Genomic DNA, 16,593 nt, shown 5'->3' on the forward strand with positions numbered 1-16,593 from the left:
TGGTATCTCAATACGTCGGTAGCAGAAAGTCTGCTTTGAAATTAGCATTCAGCTGCTCCCTTAAACATTAACTTTCACATGAAAGGTTGGATCTTAAAATTAGCACGAGTATTGTTCTGTGCGCGAGAGATGGGCCATAGCACGAGATTTCAGCCCGAATTGAAAATCAGAAAGAGAAAGTTTCTTTGTAAAGGCAAACATTACGGTTACAGCCTGCCGCTGATAATCAGTGAGATACAGATTCACGTGTCCACTTTCTTTCAGACTCGGGCGCCTCTGCAGCCGCAGGATGATGAACTAATGGTCAATAAGATTTACTTTCAAAGATCATAAATCACAAGATTAACAAGTTGGCCTCGGTTGCTCTCCGCCTTCTCACTATCAAAAAAAAACATTTTCATTTATTCAAAAACAGCAACGTGCAACGTGCGCAAATGTACATGTTTTATAGAAGACGAGAAGCTGACAATCGAAACAAACTTCCGCAACGAAAGCTACCACTAAATATATGTCAAACATGTTATTAGTTTGACTTAAGCGTAGCTGGGTTTAAGAGAGGCAATGGTGAGTTTTGTAGTGACCTTTACACCTTCCTTGAGCCGACCGTTATGCGGAAGTGCCACCAACCAACGAATAATAGACTGCTTACAGTGTTGAAAATGCGATCAAAAATGCCAGCTTACTCATGAAGAAAATCAAAACTCTGTTTCTCCCATTTACGTTGTTTCAAATCTGAACGTTATTGTTGCTGTCATGTTGTCTAAATATCGCGCCGTTCTCTTCACTTAGCTTATCTCATAATGATGACAAAAAAGGCAATTAATTGAATATTTGAAGTAACTTCTTTTCACTTAATTAAGGAGCTACACTTTTTTCAAATGTATCTAAACCTTCATTTTATTGCAACAGGTTTAAAATGCTATAGTTAAGAACAGAGAAATATATACAATATACATCCTGAAATTCCTTTCCTTCACAAACATTTACCAAAACAGAGCAGTGCCCCAAAGAATGGATGACAGTTAAATGTTAGAAACCCAAAGCACCCCCCCAGCTTATCACTCCCACGCATGAGCAGTAACAAAGCAACGACTACCCTCCACACACCAGCGTAAAAGCACCTGCATCCCCAACCAAGCATTCAAGCGTGCAGCACAGCATCAAGAAAGACAAGCGTGTAGTTTCCCAAAGATTACTCGTTCACCCGTTTTTCGACATATCACAGCGCCCTCTTTCTCCCGAATAAGGTAGAAAGTGATGTCTACGTTTCACAATGAGAGAGGAGACATAACAAAACAACTTTCTGACTCATTGCTTTCAAAGTCGGTTGCCTCGCTTTTTTCGAGCTCTGTGCCCCCTACGAACTCGGGTCTCTGGGCACACACCCAGCTCGCTGCTTTCGATCTTCCGTGTACTCTCATTAGGCAGCGGCACCGGCCTCGAATTTGCCCGTCCCCAAAGTCTCGAAAATCCTGTACCTTGACGGCACGCTACTCTTCCAGGCCGCGTCCTTGGCATTTCTAAAAGCGGCCGCTCGTGAGGCCCTGAGAGCGAGTCGCATTTTCACAGAGAACCGAAGTCCCCGTCTAACTCCAGGTCAGAGTCCCCTGAAAAGGGGGAAAAAAGGATAGAAGTAGCGCAGTTTCCGAAGATGCAAGCAATAGACTCGCCGTTAGTGCAGTTTTGCTACGAACTGCACAAACTAAAGAAAAAAATCGAGACAAACAAAATGTGAGAAACATGCACTGTCCTTGAATAATCGACACATGCCGTAATGGAGCGGGAAAATTCAAGTGGCATCCCTGGTTCCATTATTACAAATAAATTTTCCACGTGTTCTGAAAATAAATTCAAGGACCACGATTCCTAATATAGGAATGGAAAGTGAAGGTAAGTTAGTCGTATCATTGTTAAAAAGAAATGGCCTTTAGGTACCAGCTGAACAATGACTAACTCAATAGCATGCGTAGGAAATACGTTCCCCCAGTGAAGTCTGCCTAACATTGCGATGAACTGCTATCAGTCGCGAAAATGAATTCACATCCAGAACACGATAATCGCATTGACAAAATTATTAAGTACATGAAGCATCCAATAAACTCTCCACTGAGTGTATTTGTGTATGTTCGTGATTTTTCAGAGATACTCCTTTGCACACCGTTGTTGAAACACGTGTTTACTGTCGCCTTCCTATCTGATTGAACCAGTCGAGCCAGACTCCTCTGATCTCTCTCATTAACAATGAGATTTTGCTCACAGGCTGTTACTCACTTGAAGTTTTTCGTGTTTTTTGTACCATTCTCTTTCATCTTTAGAGACTGTTGTACATGAAGATTTCAGCCGATCAACAGTTTCTGAGACATCAAATTACCTCCTCTGGCACCACGATAATTCCACTGTTAAAATTATTAAGATCGCATTTCTTCCCCATTCTGCTGTTTGGTCCGAATAACAACTGTACTTTATAGCCATGTCTGCATGCGTTTATGCATTGCTTTGCTGGCACGTATATGCCTGACTGGATATTTGCATTAATGAGCAGTTATACAGGTGCACATTATAAAATAGCCAATGAGTATATATCTAATTATTAGAACAATGCCGACACAGAATACATGCAGTTTTGTTATTGAGGCAAAATTTTGGGCTGCTCAATATGTCTGCTTCAGTGAGATGCTGGAGGTGGTTCAAATGAGATGGGAGTTTACCTTCCAATAAGAGGGAGATTTCAAAGACATATCTGGAACTTTAACTGTACAGATTACAAGGAAAACAACATACGCACATTCGACTTGGAGGAAAAGTATTTTTACACGAACCAGACGGCAGACAAACCCAAGTTACTCACCGTAAATTTCTACTTCTTGCTTCTTGAGCAGATTTTATTGTCTACCTTAAAATAACACAACAATATGGCTTTCAATGTCTTGTTTCAGGAAGAGGGATCCAAAGACTCGAAACACTAGGAGTAATTTATATTTCCTTACATGGGCATATAGGCCTTTCATAGCTACCCATTTTAGAGCCCCCAAGATCAAATCTATATCAATCGATATCACTTTTCCTTTTCTAAATTTCAGCGGATGCAAATGTAGTCGGGCCAACATGCCTTAACTGACTACTCGTCCATCTACTGATCATTCTTACATTCCATCACGCAGAACTGTTTCCAACGTATTTGCATCATTGCTTAAATTAAAGATCAGCAGTCAAAGTAAACTTAATATCAAAGTATGTATATGTCAGCATTTATTACCCTGAGACTCATTTTCTTGCGAGCATTCGTAGCACAACAGAGAAATGCAATCAAATCAATGAAAAACTGCATACAAAGATTGACGAACAACCAACGTGCAAAGGAAGACAAAATGAACAAATACAAAATATTGTAATAATAATAAATAATTAGGTAAGGGATTATGCTAAGAACATGAACTGTGAGGCAATTGAAAACCATTCCATCGTTTGTTCAATCAGCTCAATTGAGAAGAGTGAAATTTTCCAGGATGGTTCAGAATCCTGATGGTTGAAGATAATCATCGTTCCTAAATCTGGTGGTCTGGGACCTAAGGCTGCTGTATTTCCTTGCTGATGGCAGCAGCGATAAGAGAGCAATACTGTGACTTAGCACACTGATACTGTGCTCGGTCCACCAGACGTAATCTATTCATTTGCAGTCTTACCTCCTTTCTTTATATTTATTTTCCGAAGATTCATACTACTGCTCGGAATTTAGCACCATCATCACTGCAAAACTAAACAGTAAACTCTGAAAGCTGACCATCAAGACGCCCTTGTGCAATTAGATCCAGGATTTCCTCTTTGAGGACACCAGCACTTGGGTTAGTTCGAATGACAAAAACATCTCCTTTCCAAAGTCTATCAGCAAAGGAGCACCAAAGAGATGCGTACTTAGCCCCTGCTCCCCTCGCTTTATACCTATATCCGTGTAGCTAAGTAGAGCTCCAATACCATATACAAGTTTGCTGACGACACCACTGTTGTAGGGTGTATAACAAGGGATGATGAATCAGCATATACGAGGGATATTGAAAACTTGGATGAGTGATATAATAACAACAGCCTCTCATTCAATGTCAATGAGACCAAGAAACAGATTACAGACTTCAGGAAATGGAAACTGGAGGTCCATAGCAGCTAATCAACGGAAGATCAGAGCTGAATAGGGTCAGTTTCTATCTCAGAGGATCTGCCCCAGGACTCATTACATAAATATTATAGCGAAGAAAGCACGACAGCGCCTTTACTTCCTAAGGAGGTTCGGAATGTTATCAAAAACCTGGGCAAACCTTTATAGATATATGGTAGAAAGTGTGCTGACTGGCTGTATTCCAGCCTGGTTAGGGAACACTAATGCCTTTCAACGGAATGTCCTACAAAAGTAGTTGATTCGGTCCAGTACAGCAAAGTAAAACCATCCTGACCATTGAGCACATCTGCATGAAACTTTGCCACAGAAAAGCAGCATCCATCAGCCAAGATTCTCACCACCCAGCCCATGCTCTCTTCTCACTGCCGCCATTAGGACGAAGGTACAGGTGCCTCAGGACTCATACCACCTGGTTCAAGAACAGTTACCACCCCTCAACCATCAGGCTCTTCAACAAAGCGCATAGCTACACTCATTCAAGGGCTCTGCTACATTGTTATTTCAAACTCGTTATTTATTGCTACTTATTTATATCTGCATTTGCACAGTTTGTTTACAGTCTGCTTTCCAGAGATCGCATAAGTTGCCTTTTGAAACTTTTTTGACGCAGGTACATAGTAGCCTTCTGCGAATCAAGCATCCGGGTATACACGTGTCATAGACCCGCAATCTTTACTATTCATATTCATATAACATGCAGGGCCTGGTGGTTAACACAGTATAAATTAGCAAAAATATATTAAAAACCAACACATTCAAGATGATAATTGCAGAGCATTTCAAGTGTAAAAAAACCTCAGAAACAATCAAACAAATTACAGGATCTTGCAGCAGTTTAACTCAATCTTATTATTTGCACAGGCACAATGAAATAGCAAACACTATTCACGAAAATCTTGCTCTAAAATACAACCTGATAAAATAAACCATATCTTATAAATACAAGCTTGGTCCAGTTTTAGAGTCAGAATCACATGGATGATATTACGCCTGATCCTTTATTACAGAGAATATATCCTTCAAAGATTTATCCGGCTGTTGTGTAAATTCAGATTCAGATGTTGGAGATGTGTGCTTGAGGAAAACGCAAGGAGAGTTCAGGAGAAAAATACGCTGTGCTGATTAGACATTCACACTGTGTAACATCATAGAACAGTGCGCAGAGAGGCAGAGGCAATTGCATTAGAGACAGGACAATCCATAATAACTGTGAGGATAGATTTCAGGATAAATAAGGAAGGGCAACTTCCTTAATAGATATAGCCATTCCAAGCTCACAGAACATACAGAAGCCAATAGGTGAAAAAGACCAGAAATATGCTAGATTGAAAAAGGAAATTGAAAGACTATGGAATATGAACCGGATATACTGACCAAATAGTAATATCTACAACTGGTATCATCCCAAGGTCATCACACAGTATCATCAAACAATTAGATGCATACAGGAAAAAATATGTAGCTCTTCAGAAACCACAATACTAAACATCACCGGAATAGTCCGAATATTCCTAGCAATAGAGAACTGAGTGTGTTTGGCTACGGTTATACCTCAGGTTTCACCATCTTGAGCTGAGAAAAAATATATCACAATGTAGTAACGATAATGATAATATATAAGACATAACAATCGAGAAAATGAAACGAAGAGTCTTTGAAAGTGAGTACATAGGTTGTGGGAACAGTTCAGTGATGGGGCATGTGAAATTCGGCCCAGTTAATCCCTCTGGTTCGGAAGCCTGATTGTTGAGGGATGATAACTTTTCCTGAACCTGGTAGTGTGATTCCAGACTCTCCTGTACCTTTTTCTGACGGCAGTATCTAGAAGAAAGCATGACCCGGCTGGCGGGGGTCCTCGATAATGGTGGCTGTCGTTTGTGATATCTCTGCATGTAGGTGTGCTCAATGCCAACGCGGACTTTATCTGTGTTGGGTTGGGCCGTACCGATAGATTTTCCAAGTACTTCCGTTCTAGGGCATAAGCGTTTCAATCTAATCTCTACTGCACATCTACGGCAGTTAGGCAAAGCTGTAGCTGTTACGCCATTTCTTCGCAAACTCCGAAGAAAGTAGATGCGCTGCCATGTTATCATCAGAACCAGGATGGTGATCAGACAGCTTTGCTGATGGAGTTTCTGGAGGAGATATTGATGACAGTCTGTAATCACTGTGGTCTACAATTGAGGAAATTGCTGAATCTATTGCGCATGGGGACGTAGAAGCTAAACATAGAAACATAGAAAACCTACAGAACAATACAGGCCCTTCGGCCCACAATGCGGTGTTGAATATGTACTTACGTTAGTAATCACCTTTGGTTACTCATAGCCCTCTAATTTTCTAAGCTCCATGTACCTATTCAAGAACCCTTTAAAAGTCCCTATATTATTCTCCTCCACTACTGCCGCCGGCAGCCCATTCCACACATGCACCACATTCTGCGTAAAAACGTATCCCTGACATCTCCTCTGTAACTACTGCCAAGCATCTGAAAACTGTGCTCTGTCGTGCTAGTCATTTTTGACCCGGGGAAAAAAACGCCTCTGACTATCCACACTATTAATGCCGCTCATCATCTTATACACCTCTATCAGGTCACCTCTCATCCTCCCTCGCGCCCAGGAAAATAGGGCAAGTTCACTCAACTTACTCTCATGAGTCATGTTCCCCAATCCAGGCAACATCCTTGTAAATTTCCTCTGCACCCTTTCTATAGTTTCCACATCCTTTCTGTAGTGAGGCGACTAGAACTGAGAGTACTCCAAACGGGGTCGGACGAAGGTTCAATAAAGTTGTAACATTTCCTCTCGGCTCTTAAACTCAAGGCCACGTCTGATGAAAGCCAATGCACCGTATGCCTTCTTAACCACCGAGTCAACCTAAGCAGCAGCATTGGGTATCCTATGGACTCGGACCCTGAGATCAAGCTGATACTCCACATTGCCAAGAGTCTTACTTTTAATACTATAATCTGCCATCATACTTGACCTACAAAAATGTACCACTTCACACTTATCTGCGTTGAACTCTATCTGCCACTTCCCAGCTCAGTTTTGTATCCTATCGATGTTCCGCTGTAATCCCTGACAGCCCTCCACACTCTGCACGACACCGCCAACCTTTGTGAAATAAAGTCTTAAAGCTTATTGATTTGTTTTAATGAGATTATAGTATGGTATTCCGATATGAGTCGATAAAGAGCACCCTGATGTATCCAGATGTTCAAAGGTAAATGAAGAGCCAATGAAATAGCACCTGCTCTGGATCTGTTTTAACGGTAGGCAAAGTAGAGAAGATCCAGTTTGCGCATTAGGCCACAACTTACGCGTTACATTAACCAATTTCTCAAAACAATTTGGCACTCTAGATCGAAGTGCGACAGGAGGATAGCAGGTTACCACATTCTTCTTTAGTATCTGTATAATCGGAGCCTGCTTAAAGCAGGTGAGCACCTTAGATTGAGCAGCACTGTTCCTGAGTTCTCGGCAGGTATCCCAACTGGGCCGGATGCTTTCCGTGAGTTAATTGTCCTAAAGGGTGCTGTCAAGTCATTTCAGAGCCTGAAATCATAGAATCATCGGAGGCTGTGGGAGTTCGTGATGGTTCCTTCATGTATTCACCATCACGGCAATCATAAAATACATTTAGCTCATCTATGTTACCTTCTGTTACCTATGTTGCTTGATTCAAAGCAACACACACAACATTTTGGAGCAACTCAGCAGGGCAGACAGCATCTATGAGAAAGTGTAAACAGTCGTAGTTCAAAGTGGTAGGTGGGAGGTGGAACCCGGAGAAATGGAGGGGTGAAGTGAAGAGCTGGGATGTTGATTGTTGAAAGAACGTAAGGTTTGGAGAAAGGGGAACCTGATAGGAGAGGGCGGAAGAAAGGGAAGGAGGAGGATCACCAGAGGGAGTTGATGGGCTGGTAAAGTGAGAGACGGAAACTAGAATGGGAAGTGACGAAGGGGGAGGGGTGGAATGACTGTAAATTGATCCCATCAGGTTGGAGTCTACCCCGAGAGAATAAAAGGTGTTGCGTTTCCAATCTGACTGTGGCCTGATCGTGGCAGAAGAGGAAGTCATGTTCTGACATGTCGGATTGGGAATGAGAAGTTAAATTGAAATGAGTGGCCAACGGGAAATTTCACTTTTTGTGGCAGACGGAGAGAAGGTGCTCGATGAAGCATTATCCCAATCGACGTTGGGTCTCACAGAAAAACAGGACGCCACGCCGGGGGCACTGGATACAGTATGCAACCCCAATAGAATCGCAGTTGAAGAGTTGTTTGGGGCCCTGAATGGACGTAAGGGAGGAGTTGTATAGGGCAAATGTGTCACTTCTTCTGCTTGGAATACTAAGTGCTCGAAGAATGATCGGTTGGGTGGGACGAGTAGACAAAGTAGTTGCATAGGGGTGCCCTGTGGAGAGCGGAATGTGGACGGGGGAGTAGGGAAAGATAGCATGGTGGGTGTTGGGATGCTGTGGGATATGATGTGCTGGATGCAGAGGCACTGGGGGTATAAATAAGGGCAAGAGGATGGCGCGAAATGGAAGAGTTGCGAGTGTGGGCACTGCTGATGGTGGAGGAAAGGAAGTTCCTTTCCTTGAAGAAGTAATTCATCTCAATAGTTCTGGAATGGAAAGCTTCCTCATGAGATCAGATGGAGAAACTGAGAAAACGGAATGGCGTTTGTACAAGTGACACTGTGGGAAGAAGTATAGTCCAGATGGCCGTGAGAGTCATTGGGCTTATAAAATCCATTTGCAGTTAGATTGTCTTCAACAATTGAGACAGCTGTCGATAAAGGGGAGACATATTTCAGAAACAGAACAAATAAATTTGAGGTCAGGGTGGACGTTGGAGTCAACGTTGATGAAATTGACGAGCCTTGTATGGGTGCAGGAATCAGCACCAAAGCAGTAGTCAATGTAATTTTGAAAGAGTTGGGGAGCATTGCTGGTGTAATAATTGGAGAATATTTGTTTTACATGGCCAACAGAAGATCAGACATATTTAGGACTCATGCGATTTCACCTTGTGTCTGCAGGAAGTCAGAAGATCCAAATGAGAAATTGTTGAAGATGAGTACCAGATCTGCCAGACAGAGGACAGTGTAACTATTTGGGTCTGTTGTCCAGGAAGGAGTGGACAGCATTAAGACTATCCTGATGGTGAATAGAGTGCACAGAGACTGGACATCCATAGTGAAAATGAAACGATCTGGGACAGGGAATTTGAGTTCATGGAAGAATTCAAGCGTGGGTGAAGAACCTTCGATATAGATACGAAAGGTCTGAACCAAGGTTCTCCACTACCTCTTATTCTGTTTTCTTCCCCTTCCTTTCCAGTTTTGATGAAGGAACTCGACCCAAGACGTCAACTATTTATTCTGTTCCATAAATGCTGCCTGGCCTGCTGAGTTCTTCAAGCATATTGCGCGTGTGACTTTGCATTTCCAGGATCTGCAGATTTTCTGGTTTGATTGCTCTTTGATAGCAGTCAATCAAGTGTCAACTGTCCGGCATCCTTCATTCATTCCAGTTTAATCTGGAATTGCCACTTCGCCCGTCACGTACCTTTATGGATCTTTTATAACTTGAATGGTCGCCAGTCTTGATTGCCTGTGATCTGACCTCAGCAGATTCAGATGGCATGGTTCATCCAGGGCTCAATGACTCACTTGTGTACAACTGTTTTTATTCTTTCACGTACGTGATGTATTCATTCAATTTCACAGACGACACCTTGAACACAGCCCAGTCCACTGACTCGAAGCAATCACGTGGCCGCTCCTCTGACTCCTGCGACAACCCCTCTGTTGTCCTAATCTCTGGATCCTTGCTTGTTTGCATTTGCCTCTATGCAGGTAGGAGAAGGACACTCAGGTAATTAGATGTGCCTTTTGGGCATGGAGGTGTAGGCATCTCTTATCTGTTTATACAGTGGTCTAGTGTGCTAGGTCTTCTGGTGATAGAAGTTATATTGTGTGGGTATGTGGACAGAGATTTCCTCAAACAAGCCTCACTAAATTCCCCGGCTATGATTTGAAATGCGTCGAGATGGACAGTTACCTGTTTGGCGATGGCATCATGCAGTATCTCAGTCGCACGATGGTGGCATGTAAGCTGCGATCACTATCATGGAGGAGAACTCGCTTGGTAAATAGAAAGGCTGGTGCTTGATCCTGAGGCGTTCAAGTTGGGACGAACAAGATCAGGAGAAAACTGCCAAATCGGAAAAGCACAGTTTATCATGAAACAGATACCTCCAGCTTTTACCTTTTCCAAATTACTAGTTCCGTTCATCCTGTGTATCGAGAAGCCATCAGTCTGTTCGATTCTTATAATATTTTGACAGAGTGATGTTTCAGCACTGGTCGACTTGCTAGGCCAATGATAGAACACTGTTATTACTCAAGCAAATGAATTCCTCAGTTAGGCCTCCGTCGTGGGCACCATTATTCATACGATTCGTTAGTTCATAAGCTGAACGCAAAATTACGCACTGTCAGAATGAGATTTGAAAGATGATTTTCTTCATTGTTACAGCATTTTAGATTATATGCCTAAATCATATCAGTAGTTTGCTGGAGAATTTTAGAAAGCAACCGAATAGTGACGAAGTACAGCTGATTGATACCGATATGAATTGCAGATGAAAAGGAAAGCAGAATCTGAGATTCTGATTGGATTGCCATGAACGTGAGCGAAGAAGTTATCTGATAAAACATCGAGATTATATGTAAGTATGCAGATGGAAAATCATACTGATTTAGGAGACTGATGCTAATCATTTCCACACCTGGATCCACCTATTACTGTCCAACTCTAACCCAACGGCAAAAGCAGAATTACTGGGTTCAAGACTAGACTGATGAAATCTGCTGTCTCCAGGTTCAAGAACTTCCGTGGATGTTTTCGATATTTGAGAGAGATGTTTCCCAGAAAATCAGATTCCACAATTAAGGACGACATTTTCTGTTGGTCTGCATATCAAATAGGTCATCAATGGCAGCCCGTTCGAAAACCATCTAGTGGAACCGGAGAAAACCCCGTGGAAGGCATTCAAGGATGTCCATGAAAAATTAATTGGCAACTACAGAGCATCAAACTACGTGCAACTGATTGACAACATACATCAAGCATACAAAACCATGAAATACAGCATGTCAGTAAGAATTCATTTCCTGCATTCCCATTTAGACTTCTACGCAGATCTTGGTGCTGTTCATAACGAGCATGGTGAAAGGATTCAAAAGGAGATTGTGGTCAAGAAAAATGGTATCAAGGCAATTGGAATGCATAAATGCTGGCGGACACTTTTACAAGAAGCCTCAGGCATTGAATACAAACGAAAATCTTCACAAAATACTTCAGCTTGGTTGAATTATTGCCAGGCGTTATTACCATTATACATTTAAACACTTTATATTTCATAAAACTTTATGCCTTTTTTCGCCAATTTTCTACCTGATACAGGCAGTGAGATATTATCCTTGTATTCAAGGCCAAGCAGTCTATCTGAACCACATCTGAAGAAGCAACACTTCCGAAAAACTTTGCTACCTAGTGGTTCCATCCATCCACGACACACATATTTCACACAAAGCCATCCCCGGCCCCATCTGGCCCTAGATCCATCTGCCCTTCACCTTTCCTCTAATGGTCCCCATTATCTCTCTCCTTTATTTGTTAGATTCCAGAACTGGCAGCCTTTGCCTTTCTGCTTATCATCCTCCAGAATCTGTACCTAGCTTAATCTACCCAAGCAACACACACAAAATGCTGGGGGAACGCAGCAGGCCAGGCAGTATCTATATGAAGAAACACTGTCGACATTTCGGAGCGAGACCCTTGAGCCTGGCCCTCTGTGTTCAACCAACATTTTGTGTGTGTTGTTTGAATTTCCAGCATCTGCAGATTTCCTCGTGTTTGATCTCTCCAACCCTCCTTTCACGTCTGTTGTCTCAGCACTTGAAAGTTGTTCCAAATGGCATACTCATCTCGCGGATCGTTTACACCTGTGGAGATTTACACCTTACGGATTATGGTAGAATGAGAAACGGAATAAAATTCCATATTCAAGGAATATTAAGTATCATTATAAGTATAATAAGTATCCTATTATGTTTCCTAATAGAGCAGATAACAAAAAAGACTAATGGTTCAACTTGCTGGACGATTGAATATGGAATGTCCGGAATATCCAGCAAATCATTTTAGCATGCACACGCAGATAAACAGAATTAACACCTCAATTTTCATTCTTTTCTCAGAACTGCGTTTCTGTGCTTCTAAACCCACATTCATGAATTATGAATGCAAGGAATTAAATTAACATCGAAAGAAATGAGTACTTTATTGTGTTTTCCTCTCCTATTTTACTTGCCTATTTGAAAGGCCAGCTGCTCTTGTTCAAGTCCGACGAATTTTCATATCCTCTCAAGACAGATATATTTTCACTTCCTGTTTATAATTCACTAATGCGAATATTTGCATGCGAGCTTTTGCAAGTTTTCTACAAAAAAGAAGTTCGGAATAGAATTTTGATTCATTTGTCAGTTTACTAAGGAAACATTTGTACCTAGTGTTTATGGAAACTAATACGCTACCTGCGAATAGAAATGCACTCGTTAGACTGCTGGTGACATCATGGAAAATCTGCGGTCAAAGATTTCTTCTCTCTGAAACCTGTATGTAGCAGACAACTCGTGTTATCACACTTGATGCTTAACAGTAAGTCAATAAGATTAATTTAAGTAACTTATTTGATATCTTCCTTCTGTCAGTTAAGTGTTTTTAAAGTTATGCTGCAACGTCTATACTTCCTGTTTCTGTTCCATGTTCCTTCTGGAAATAAATATACGAAACAATACCTAAAAGCAGCTAAATAGCTGATATTTATGTGTGAGTCATTCTCTGAGAGCACTGAATGGAAATCAATTACTTTGCAGATTAATGGACATTGTAAACCGATGTCAGGGGGAAAACATTCTCCTTTCTGATTAATTAAATGAGCGACCGCAGCTAGTAGATATTCAGTTTAATTTAACAACGTGTTCGCGACAGACAACTTGGCTGAAAGTCACATTCCTGTGCTGTACTCGTCCATTATTATATTAAAAACAGTGTTAAGGGAACAAGGAACAGGTAGACGACATTACATAAAGTTCCAATGTCGAGAGTTGCTTTTTTATCTAAAGCTTTCAATGATAATTTTAAGGACTCGAATGAATAGGGAAGTAAAGTCATGCCGCTTTGTATTCGGTTTATATCGTTAGATCAATAACTGGAAAGCAGGGTAATTAATGCAAAACAGTATTGCAGATGTTTGCAATCCGAAATTAAGCAGCAAACATCGGGAATCGTCTTTGAAAGGGAGAAAATACAAATAATTTCTCTTCATGATCTCGTGAAAAATTATCGGCTTGAAGTGTTCACACTGTTTCTCTCGGCAGACGCTGTGTGGCTTGCTCAGTGTTTCCTATGTCTTCCACGCAGTAGTAGCAAACAGTAGCTTTAATTTTGCGTCAACTAACTCCAATTCAACTTCCTATTACCCATTAAAGAATAATGAACATTCAGTTGAAACACTTATCCTAAAATAACTTTATTGAAAACATTTCGGAATATGTTTGTAATGAAGGCAAAGACATTTAAAGGCGCGATATTATGAAGGATTATCTCGACCGAGGTATAAAATTGTCTCACTAATTAGAAATCTAGATTTACAGTCAATCTTTTGGCCTAACCGGAGCTCTGTTGACCATTTAGAAACATCTTTATTTTTTCTGAGATTGACATGTATTCAAGCATTTGAAATTAAACCAAACAATAAATTAAATGCTTAAAAAGAACAGAAGAACAAAAACAAAAACAAAATCACCTTGAGCACCGGTGCCCCACAAGGCTCTGTACTCAGCCCCCTGCTGTACTCACTGTACTCCCATGATTGTGTAGCCAAGTTTCCAGCAAACTCAATATATAAGTTTGCTGATGACACCACAATTGTAGGCCGTATCTTGGGTAATGATGAGTCTGAGTACAGAGAGGAAATTAAGAACCTGGTGGCATGGTGCGAAGACAATAACCTATCCCTCAATGTCAGCAAGACAAAATGGGGGAAGGGGGAGGGGGGAGGGAATTACCGGAAATTGGAGAATTCAATGTTCATACCACCAGGCTGGAGGCTACCCAGACGGTAGATGAGGTGTTGCTCGTCCAACCTGAGTTTGGCCTCATCATGGCAGTAGAGGAGGCCATTTATGGACATATCTAGATGGGAATGAGAGCCAGTGTTGAAGTGGGTGGCAACCGGGAGGTCCTGTCTATTGTGATGGACGGAGCGTAGGTGCTCGATGAAGCGGACCCCAATCTGCGACGGGTCTCGCCCATGTAGAGAAGGCCGAACCGGGAGTACCGGATGCAATAGATGACTCCAGCAGACTCACAGGTGAAGTGTTGCCTCACCTGGAAGGACCGTCTGGGGCCCGGAATGTTGGTAAGGGGGGAGCTGTGGGGACAGGTGTAGCATTTGCGCTTGCAGGGATAAGTGCCAGGTGGGAGTTCTGTGGGGAGCGACGTGTGGACCAGGTAGTCGCGGAGGGAACGATCCCTGCAAAAAGCTGAGAGGGATAGGGAGGGAAAAATGTGCTTGGTGGTGGGGTCCTGTTGAAGGTGGCAGAAGTTGCGGAGGATAATATGTTGGATCCGGAGGCTGGTGGGGTGGTAGGTGAGGACAAGGGGAACCCTGTCCCTGTTGTGGTGACGGGAGGATGGTTTAAGGGCTGAAGTGCGGGAAGTGGAGGAGATGCTGGTGAGGGCATCTTTGATGACGCCAGAAGGGAAACCACATCAACTTTGCTTCTAACTTTCACCCAGCCCTTAAATTAACTTGGTCCATCTCGGACACTTCTCTCCCCTTTCTTGATCTCTCGGTCTCCATCTCTGGTGACAGACTATCCACCGACATCTTCTCCAAACCCACTGAATCCCATAACTATCTTGACTTTACCTCTTCCCACCCTGCCAATGCAAAAATGCCATTCCCTATTCCCGGTTCCTCCGTCTCCGCCGCATTTGCTCCCAGGATGAGGCTTTCCGTTCCAGGACTTCTCAAATGTGCTCTTTCTTTCAGGATCGTGGTTTCCGTTCTGTTACTATTTTTGCCTGCCTATTAGACATTGTTCAACTCCTAAGCGGATTTCCGTCTTTACCATCAAAATGGGCAAGAGTACAGATTTGAATTTATATCTCAATAAAGATTTGGATAATTCCTGAATTCAGCGGGAGGCCAAAATTCTGAATTCAGCAAGAGCCCAAAATTTCCAGCATTATCAGGAAAGCACAAAGTAGGCCATGTAAAAAAAAAATAAACTATAAGAGTTCTTATTTTCCTCCCAGCCCAAGCAGGTTGTAAATCTGAACCACATTATTCTGCATCGTGGTGGCGTCATCCTACGTCATGTTTACATGATTAAAACTTATCCTCCAGCAATTGCTTTTAAACTACCACTTGCATTGCAGGAATTCGTCGATTCGGTTTCTTCAAGATGTCGGAGACATTTACGGTTTCGTACATGGCATTTCTGACCATTACTTGGCTAAGTATGCTGATTTAATCCTGTTGCTTCCGAACTGAATATTCTATTTATGAATATTTAACCCTTGGCGCCCACAGCATATTTGGTTACAGTGTTTCAGCTATGTAGTCGTCTTTCGCTCTAAGATATCTAGTGAATTACGTCGTTGGTTTTTGTTGATTCACTGTGTCGAACTGTTATTAATACTCTTGCTTATTTTTCCGGCAGCCGTCAAAGTAACTGCGAGCGAAGTCGCTCAATTACCTCGGGACCTGGGCGTCCCGGGTGGTGCGAATGTTACAATGTTCTGCAAATTTCCACTATTACAAGATACTGTTGACGTTCGTTGGTGGAGGAAAGGCGAGAAGACATTTTTAGAAAGGGACAGCAGAAGACATTTTACTCTAGAATGGGGAATGGCAGAACTTGTACTCTGGGATGTCCAGGCCGCCGACTCCGGAACGTATTACTGTGAAGCAAAGTATCAAGAACGATCTTACGGGAATGGAAGTGGCTCCAGGCTCACTGTGTTCGGTAAGTGTGGCTGTCTGGAGATTTTCATCTCCGTGCATTTTACATCAAACTTAGTGATGAGGATAAAACGAAATGTTTCGTCTTGATAAAATGAACAGCGAAAATACATTTCTTTCCCACGTTTAAATACACCCCAGTTCAGATGTTCTAAATTCAAAATTATATAGAACAGAAGAGTTAATCAAATTTCTTGTTAGCAACAAGACCTTTCTGCTCAGGTTTGCTTTCAATGCTTCTCGTTTGACTCTTAAGCTCTGACTTCTAATTACATTCTCACCAAACCTCAGTGGATGAATCAGACT

Source organism: Hemitrygon akajei, chromosome 17 (assembly GCF_048418815.1).
Source record: "Hemitrygon akajei chromosome 17, sHemAka1.3, whole genome shotgun sequence".
Classification (NCBI taxonomy): Eukaryota; Metazoa; Chordata; class Chondrichthyes; order Myliobatiformes; family Dasyatidae; genus Hemitrygon; species Hemitrygon akajei.